The 7,789-nt window shown below is 38.0% G+C and overlaps 1 long non-coding RNA gene across 1 annotated transcript; it reads right to left on the bottom strand.

Moving 5' to 3' along the window:
• Nucleotides 1-225: 225 nt before the first annotated feature.
• On the bottom strand, nucleotides 226-7,042 carry LOC111393877. The gene is made up of 2 exons (XR_002702506.1): nucleotides 6,749-7,042; nucleotides 226-888 (listed from the first exon to the last, which is right to left on the bottom strand). It is a non-coding gene; the product is annotated as an uncharacterized LOC111393877 (long non-coding RNA).
• Between the last annotated feature and the right edge of the window lie 747 nt (nucleotides 7,043-7,789).

Here is a 7,789-nt window from a genome sequence, read left to right as displayed (position 1 = left end):
TTACTAACTTAAGTATTAATCCACATACATTCAATCGAAAATTCTTCATAATCTATCGAAGTGTAATAGCTACTAGGTTTTAGAATCAATAGCTATTATGTACTACTAATTCCAAAATAGCATTCATCGAAACAACTTAATCATTTAGTTGTACGCCTAAACAATCAAGAAGAACAAAATAAACATTAACACAATGGATTAAACACATCAATCAAAAGAAATATAAAGCACAAATTGAAAATCATAATTTGGATTTGAAATAATCCCCAATCACAAATATAATTAGTTATCCATGAAATATTCACAAATAACCAACAATTTCTTACAAAACATCAATGGAAAATAGATTAAAGAAAGAAAAGCTTATTGATAATGGAGAAATAGTTGAAGGTTTCTTCAATATCAAATGGTCTTCTTCTCCAAGCTACTCCACCATCATCATGCTCTGAGTTTCCCCAAAATATCCAAGAAAACCAAGGTGAAAAGATGAAGGAAAAAGAAAGAGAAAGAAGAAGGAAAAAAAAAAAAAAAAGGAGGAAGAAAATCGGCAGTGAAGAAGCTGCTGTGAAGTCCCCAGCCGACTGCCTCTAATTGCAAAGAAGAAAAGTCTCCTTTTTAAAATGTAACCTAAAGGAATATCGGAGCCTTGGTCCCTGTGATTCTGTAATTTAACAAAAATGCCCCGATTGGCGCATAGGCGCCAAATATTCTGCTCCTTTCTTGGGGCTTTAACTGGGCATACAGCGCCCAAATTTCTACCCACTTTTATAAAAAAATAAAATAAAATTATTCGACTGCATCTTTGGTCGTCTTCTTCGTTTTCCTTTATCTTTAGCTCTTTTCTCGCATAAATTATTTCTAATCATCTCGTTCAACTCGGGTCTTCACCTACACAATAAAAACAACAAAATTAAGTACTAAATTACTAAAGAAACTCACAAATAATTAAATTTAATGGCCCAAATAAGTGCAAAAGGACTAATCTAAAAAGTTGGACAACGAATTGTGGGCCTAAAGGATAGCATTCAAGACACCAATAGGCATGTTTCCATGTCGCTTTATTTTTGGGAAAGCATGCTACTTGCAACTAGAGATAGAACACCGAGCATACTGGGCTATGAAACAATTAAACATGGATTTGAAGGCCGTCGGTGAAAAGCGATTGTTGCAACTGAATGAGATAGATGAATTTCGGATGGAAGCATATGAGAACTCAAGGCTCTACAAAGAACAAACCAAGAGGTAGCATGACTTGCATATTCAGAGGCGAGAGTTTGAAGTGTGGTAGAAAGTGTTATTGTACAACTCTAGACTTAAGCTCTTACCATGAAAATTAAGGTCAAGGTAGTCGGGCCCCTACACTGTCACAAAGGTCTTACCATATGAGGCTATACAAGTCAGCTATGAAACTAAGGGTACTTTCATAGTTAATGGACAAAGGCTGAAATACTATTGGGATGATGACTTCTCCAAACAAAAGTCCATCGTTCAACTCGGGACACCAGAATGAATCAGCTGCAGGAAATTTGAGCTATCAACTATAAACTAGCGTGGCAAGTGCTTTTCCTTGTGTGGATCCTATTTCAATGGGAACTTGATGAGTTGATCCACCTACACGTCTTGCTTTTACTGCTATATCGGGAGTTACTCCACGTATTGCTTGACGTAAAACAGATAGTGGATTTGTTGGGTGGGAGGCAACCCACTGTATCCTTTTAATTTATTTTGCCTTTTGCATTAGATTAGGAGTTTTTCAATTTCGTGTTTGCATTTTTTAGAGTTAGGTCATCGATCATCCATATATGTCAAAAGAGTGTAAGCACATTTCATACGAGTCACATGCATTAAGCACGGATTGATTGGAGTTATTTTGAGTGATTGTGTGTGGAATTCACGCCTTTAGAGGCAAAAGTTTGCTTTCAAAATTTCAAAGGTCAATCTGTGATTGCAAATTCAAAATTGGTTTCGGCACTAAATTAAGACCCATACACGCGCCTTAATGTTTAAAAATGTGTTTTTGAATAGTTGGAGGCGTTGAGAGGTCGGGTCAATTCATCAATTGAAACTCAAAATTTTGGTCAAAGGTCATGTTTTCGGAAATCAAAGGTGTGATTTGTATTTTCATAATCATTTTTATTTCTATTTTATGCAAAATCAATTTTAAAAAAAAAAATGTCAATCCGGGCTTGGTCTATGCGGTCGCATAGACCGCCAACCCATGCGACCGCATAAATCCCAACAGGGATTACAAATGGCTAAGCCACTTGAACTATGCGACCACATGGCCTAAAGCCATGCGGCCGCATAGTAGAACCAACCATGGGCTTACAATCCAAGACCCAGTTTACACACTTATCACACAACCAACATCATTCAACACGCTAGAGACGAATTCTAGGGCAGATTCAATCACACACACATCACCACTATAATACACCCACACATTACCCACAATACACAAGCACAATTTGAGGCTGACTCGAACATTTTTGACTCGACATCCACCCCTTTTCCATACAAAAATCGACAATTCATTTGAGCATTCATCCATCATTCAACATCCCACTTAAACATCCATCGAGCAACCCATTCCTCAAACTCAATTTCATTGATACCAAGGTAATGTTTCTTAATACTTCTCGGTTCTTTCACTTGGGGTAAGTCACAATTGAAATTTTCAATCTTGAAGAATTAAAGGAGTAGGGATGGTTAATGTATGGGTGGCTTGTTGTGATTGTATTATGAAAATTATGGGAAGAGGTTATTTATCAATTCATTCAATTTGTAGCACTTTCACGTCATACATGCTATATGTTTGATAAAGTTCCTAAGTGAAAAATTGTGCGCATTTTGGTAACTACTGCATTGGCTATAATTGATAGATGGATTGTAATGTGCACTATGATGAACTCCTGTGGCAATTGAATTGGAAAACACAAAAAACCTGACTTGACCGCACGTAGGCACAACATGACTAAGTCACGACACCCACGTCACCAACTTCGGCCTTCAACTTGAAAACATAAACGAAGTCCAAATGACTATAAATTTGAATATGTGGTAGACCACATTGAAATTTTTCATATGCCTGGAGGTTGCTCGGAAAAATTTTAACTTTTCTCGGTAATGCCCAGCGGCGAAAGTCTTAGGTCGGTCATGGGTCAAAATTTCATGAAGTGCATGTTTGAGCCTAGTTCTTATTGGGACATTCTTCTTTTGACATGATAGCCCTATTTTGTGACTTCTTTCATGCATTTTAGATGCCAACTTCATTTACATGTATTTTGAAGCAAGTTTGGGAGATTTGTGTGATACGTGTTTTATTTTCTCATTTCATGCCTCATTTTTCAATAAGTAACATAATGAGTGTTATTTCGCAACTTTGCAAGATGCCGCTAAAAAGAAATTCAAAAGGAAAAGAAAAAGTCGGCACATCTTTCGGGATGGCACGAACTAGAGAGCTCAAAGGTGGCTTATAGAGATTTTTAAATGCTGAGACCGCAACACGGTATTCCAATGTAATAAGTCGGTGGACAGTCACCCCAGAGCGACGGATAAAATTAGATGACTTCTCTGGTTTTAATTGGTCACTTTGGTCGAGCATAGTGGATGGGAGAAAATAGTGGAGCAGCCACACCTCGTATATGAAACCTTGGTGGGGGAATTTTATGCAAAACTTCAATGCAGAAATTGACACATCGGGGTCTGATCACTTGCACTAGACATGGATTCGAGGTAAATGGACCATGTTTTCACCTAAGGTTATTCATGAAGTAACCAGCTCTCTTGGAACAAAATAATCCCTATCCCAGGCGAATTTAATTGGAATGAAGTGGTAGATATTCTATTGGGGCGAGAGAATGCGTGAACACTCATGACTACTGAATGACATCGAATTGAACTAACACCCTCCATAGCTATCATGTGGCTATTCATGTGCCACAATATTCAACCAACCATGCATAGTACCATATTTATAGATCCCACAGTCGGGCTCATATATCATTTGGTTTGGAAAAACAAGATTGATCTTGCCACTCTCTGCTATGATTAGATACATCATGAGGGTACTTTGGGAGATAGGCACAGCTCTATGATCTTTTCTAGCCTCATCATCGGAATATGCATGGCTACTGGCGTCAATATCACAAAAGGGGAGGTACCCGCTAAACCCAGCCCTCCTGTCAAGTGCAGTACATTAGAAGCTCAAGATAGAGGTAGAATAAAACACAGGAAAAATGAAGAGAATGAGCGCCGCCACCACCGATGGGAGTTGATACACAGTTATTGCATCAGACATTTGTGACTCTCATGGGGACTAGTCGCGACATACAGGGCATCCAGTAGGCTTTAGGGGCTTTGACAATCGACATGCAGACAGCCCGACGTGACATCGATACCACCCAAACCATGGCACAGGCTACTTTCGAGGAGGCTCGATCAGCTAGGAGGGAGATGGATATTATGAATGAGCTGCTGAGTGCGTATGTGGGCAGAGTGGATAGCATACAGATAAGGGTAAATGAAACTTGGGAAAGAATACGTAGCATGGAGGAAAAAGTTAAAGCACAGAGTAATATGATGAGAGCTGTGCAGGTAGAGCAGGTCCAGCAATCGGACCTATTGAGGCAGATTTTGATCAATCTCTCACCCCTACCAGGAGACGACATTGTGAGATCCAGTTTCCAGTCACCACCACTATAGTGATCAGTGGAGTCTTGTTTAACTCATTTTGTTATTTCTAATTTGTACTTGTCTTTCAAATTATGCCTTTTTAAACTTTTACTTTTACATTGAGGGCAATGTACTGTATAAGTTTGGAGGGTGGTGGCATATTTTGAATGGTGACACATTTTGGATACTAAACTATCGGCATGTAATCTGTTTTGAATCTATCACATTCCATCAATACGTTTGTTTACTATTTGCATAGTGTGTGCTTGATGAGTGTTTAAAAAAAACTTTGTGCATTGTATTTAGTTTGCTTTATTTCCTTTCTTACATGCTTGTGTAGGCTTGATAGCCTTGCCGTATATGATGAGATTATTGGACTCGTATACATTTGATTATGTGAAATGGTAATGCCACTTGATTGCCAGATTTTTCAAGAATTAGTTGTAAATGTTAAGCTTATACATGGTCGGTCGCTAAAGACTATAGGGAAAAACTTGTGGAAGAAAATAGAAGGGTCATTCTGTAACGGCTAAGAATTTGTTCATTGTGTCTTTTTATCCATTTCTTCATGAGAATACGGGGATTATAATAATCTGCAGGTGTTTAGAAATTTTGTTTCCGAATCTTGTAACGTTATGTCGTTATCTTGGATTCTACTTTGACGATAAGAAATAGATTATTTTGATAATATGGCTTAATGATATGGCCTTCTGACATGGTGGGGCATTGAAGAATGTGGGGGCAAAGCTATGGAGAAAGACAAAATCTGTAACGGCTAAGATAGGGAACAGCAGTTCTCAACCTTTTCATTTTTTGTAGATTTTACCCTAACTTTCATTTTGTGCTAACAGAGGTTCCTAGCATTTCATAAATATGCGTCCGAGGTCCATCTAGAAGGAAACCATCCAAAACACTATCAGTTGACTGGAAAAATTTCTTGAACTATCTGTTATCGCAACGATTTTATTGGATGTTGATACCTTATAGGACAGTGTTTTTGACGATTTTATTCGATGTTAATTCCTTAATTTTCTCGATTAACTGACGGTGTTTTGGACATTTTCGTCCAGATGGACTTCAGGTACAAATTTACGAATGGTTAGGAACCTCTGCTAGCATAAAATGAAAGTTAGAGTAAAGTCTGTAAAAAATGAAAAGGTTAGTGACTGCTGTTGCAATTTTCCCGCTAAGATATCTGGTCATTGAGTCCTGCTATCTCTATCTTCACGCGATTGGTTGAATATGGGGATTTGGAGAGTCTGCAACCTGCAGGCTTTTTAAACTTTTGTTTACCAAGTCCCGTAACCTTTTATATTCTTGGGATTTTTTAAAAGACATGGATTATGACAATAAATATGCATCTGTACCTATTCATGATCCACGGTGTATGTACGGGGGCAAATCCAACATTGTAGTTCAGCTAGGGTGGAGAGATTGATTGCTGACCCATGACCGTTGACAATCAACGATAGCAAATATAATTCAATACATATGTAAATGCTTTAATACATAAAAAGTATACATATATGAAAATATAATTCAATACAACCTAAAAAAAAAAAAAAAAAATGTACGATACTATAAACTTAGACGACAGCATTTTATGGGGTCTCATAATTTCCTAAACCTAAATTCCCAAATCACAAATCAAATATCATGAATGATAAATTATAACTCATAACTCATACAACATAAATTATTTATCATAAATCACAATTCTCATTTATTCATCATACAGGCCCTCACCTCAATGCCAAAAAAAAAATTAAAATGAAGACAAAAGTGTTTATTAACCTCAAGAATCAAGACTGCAGTAATTTTCCCAGTTAACATAATCTGTATGAAAATTAAACATAAATTAAACTTAGTCTTAAAGACTTAAACTATAATCAATTTCCAATTTCTAATTTCCAACACAAGTTGAACATTTCTCACAAATCATAAATTTCCCAATTCACATATTTACAAATTCCCCAATTTTCATAAATCATAATCATCACATTTAACATAACAATCAAATTAAATCATCAAAATCAAAAAAATAAAAATAAAATAAAAAGCCATAATAGCTCACCAAGGCAAGAAGTCGCACTCGCAGCCATCGGCGTCCACTCAACTCGCACAATCGCACCACTCCATCATCCACCTCCTCGTTGCTCACGGCTCACCGGTCACCGACTCACCATCCACTCAACTCGCACCACTCTGCCAAGCACCAGTCCACTGTCTTCGCAATCGCCATTCGCCAGTTCGCCTTCAGCAGTCCGTTCAGCCCTCGGTTAATTGGTTTCAATTTTGGAGTTTGGACTCTTCAAATTGGTGAATGCAATGGACATATATTCACTCCAGCCGTCCATTAATTTCAAGGTATTGGGCCATTGAAATTGGGCCTTATTTTTTTTAAAAAAAAGGCCCAAAATGTGGGAGGGGGGGGGGGAGTAGGCCCAATTTCCCAGCATTTTCTTCATCTTTCCTGCTGCAGCTCTGCTTTCCAAGTTTCTTCCCGGCGGACAAGCTTGCTAATGACTGCAATAATGAACATTCCGGCGGATCTAGCTAGGGTGGCCGTCCTAGCTCGCCAGTACCTGGATCTGCCACTGTGTAAGATTAGATTTACATTAATTTGGGGCGTAATTGACACATTCAATTTACATAAATGGGGCACAAATGGATTTCTAGAATTTTGGCTCAAAAATATTGGCTTCTTAAGAATTACATCTTTGCAAATTATGTAGGTAATCGGCTGAAGGAAGTTGAGAATTAATGCCTTGTATCAGTTTGACTCATTAGAATTTATGCGGTGCATGGTTATTAAAAGAATTTATGGCAATGGCAAAATCAACTAGCGGGGAGAGAGAGAACCTCTTCGCCTGCATGGAGAGTTGTCTCCTCCCTAAGCGGAGAGCGGAGAGACTCTCCACACGCATAGACCTTCTCTGAGCAGTGCGGAGAGAGAGAACCTCTCCGCGCGTAGACTTTCTCTGCCATACTTATTAGTTTCAAGTTATGATATTGCTAAGTCAAACATAGCATACTATACAGAGGAATACATAATTTGAGCTCATTATGGAGATTGGCTAAACCTTTAGCAACTCAACTAAAAAAAAGCAGCCAA

Source organism: Olea europaea, chromosome 4 (genome assembly GCF_002742605.1).
Source record: "Olea europaea var. sylvestris chromosome 4, O_europaea_v1, whole genome shotgun sequence".
Classification (NCBI taxonomy): domain Eukaryota; kingdom Viridiplantae; phylum Streptophyta; class Magnoliopsida; order Lamiales; family Oleaceae; genus Olea; species Olea europaea.
Note: the sequence above shows the minus strand (reverse complement) of the source record. Positions and strands in the feature narration are given on the sequence as shown.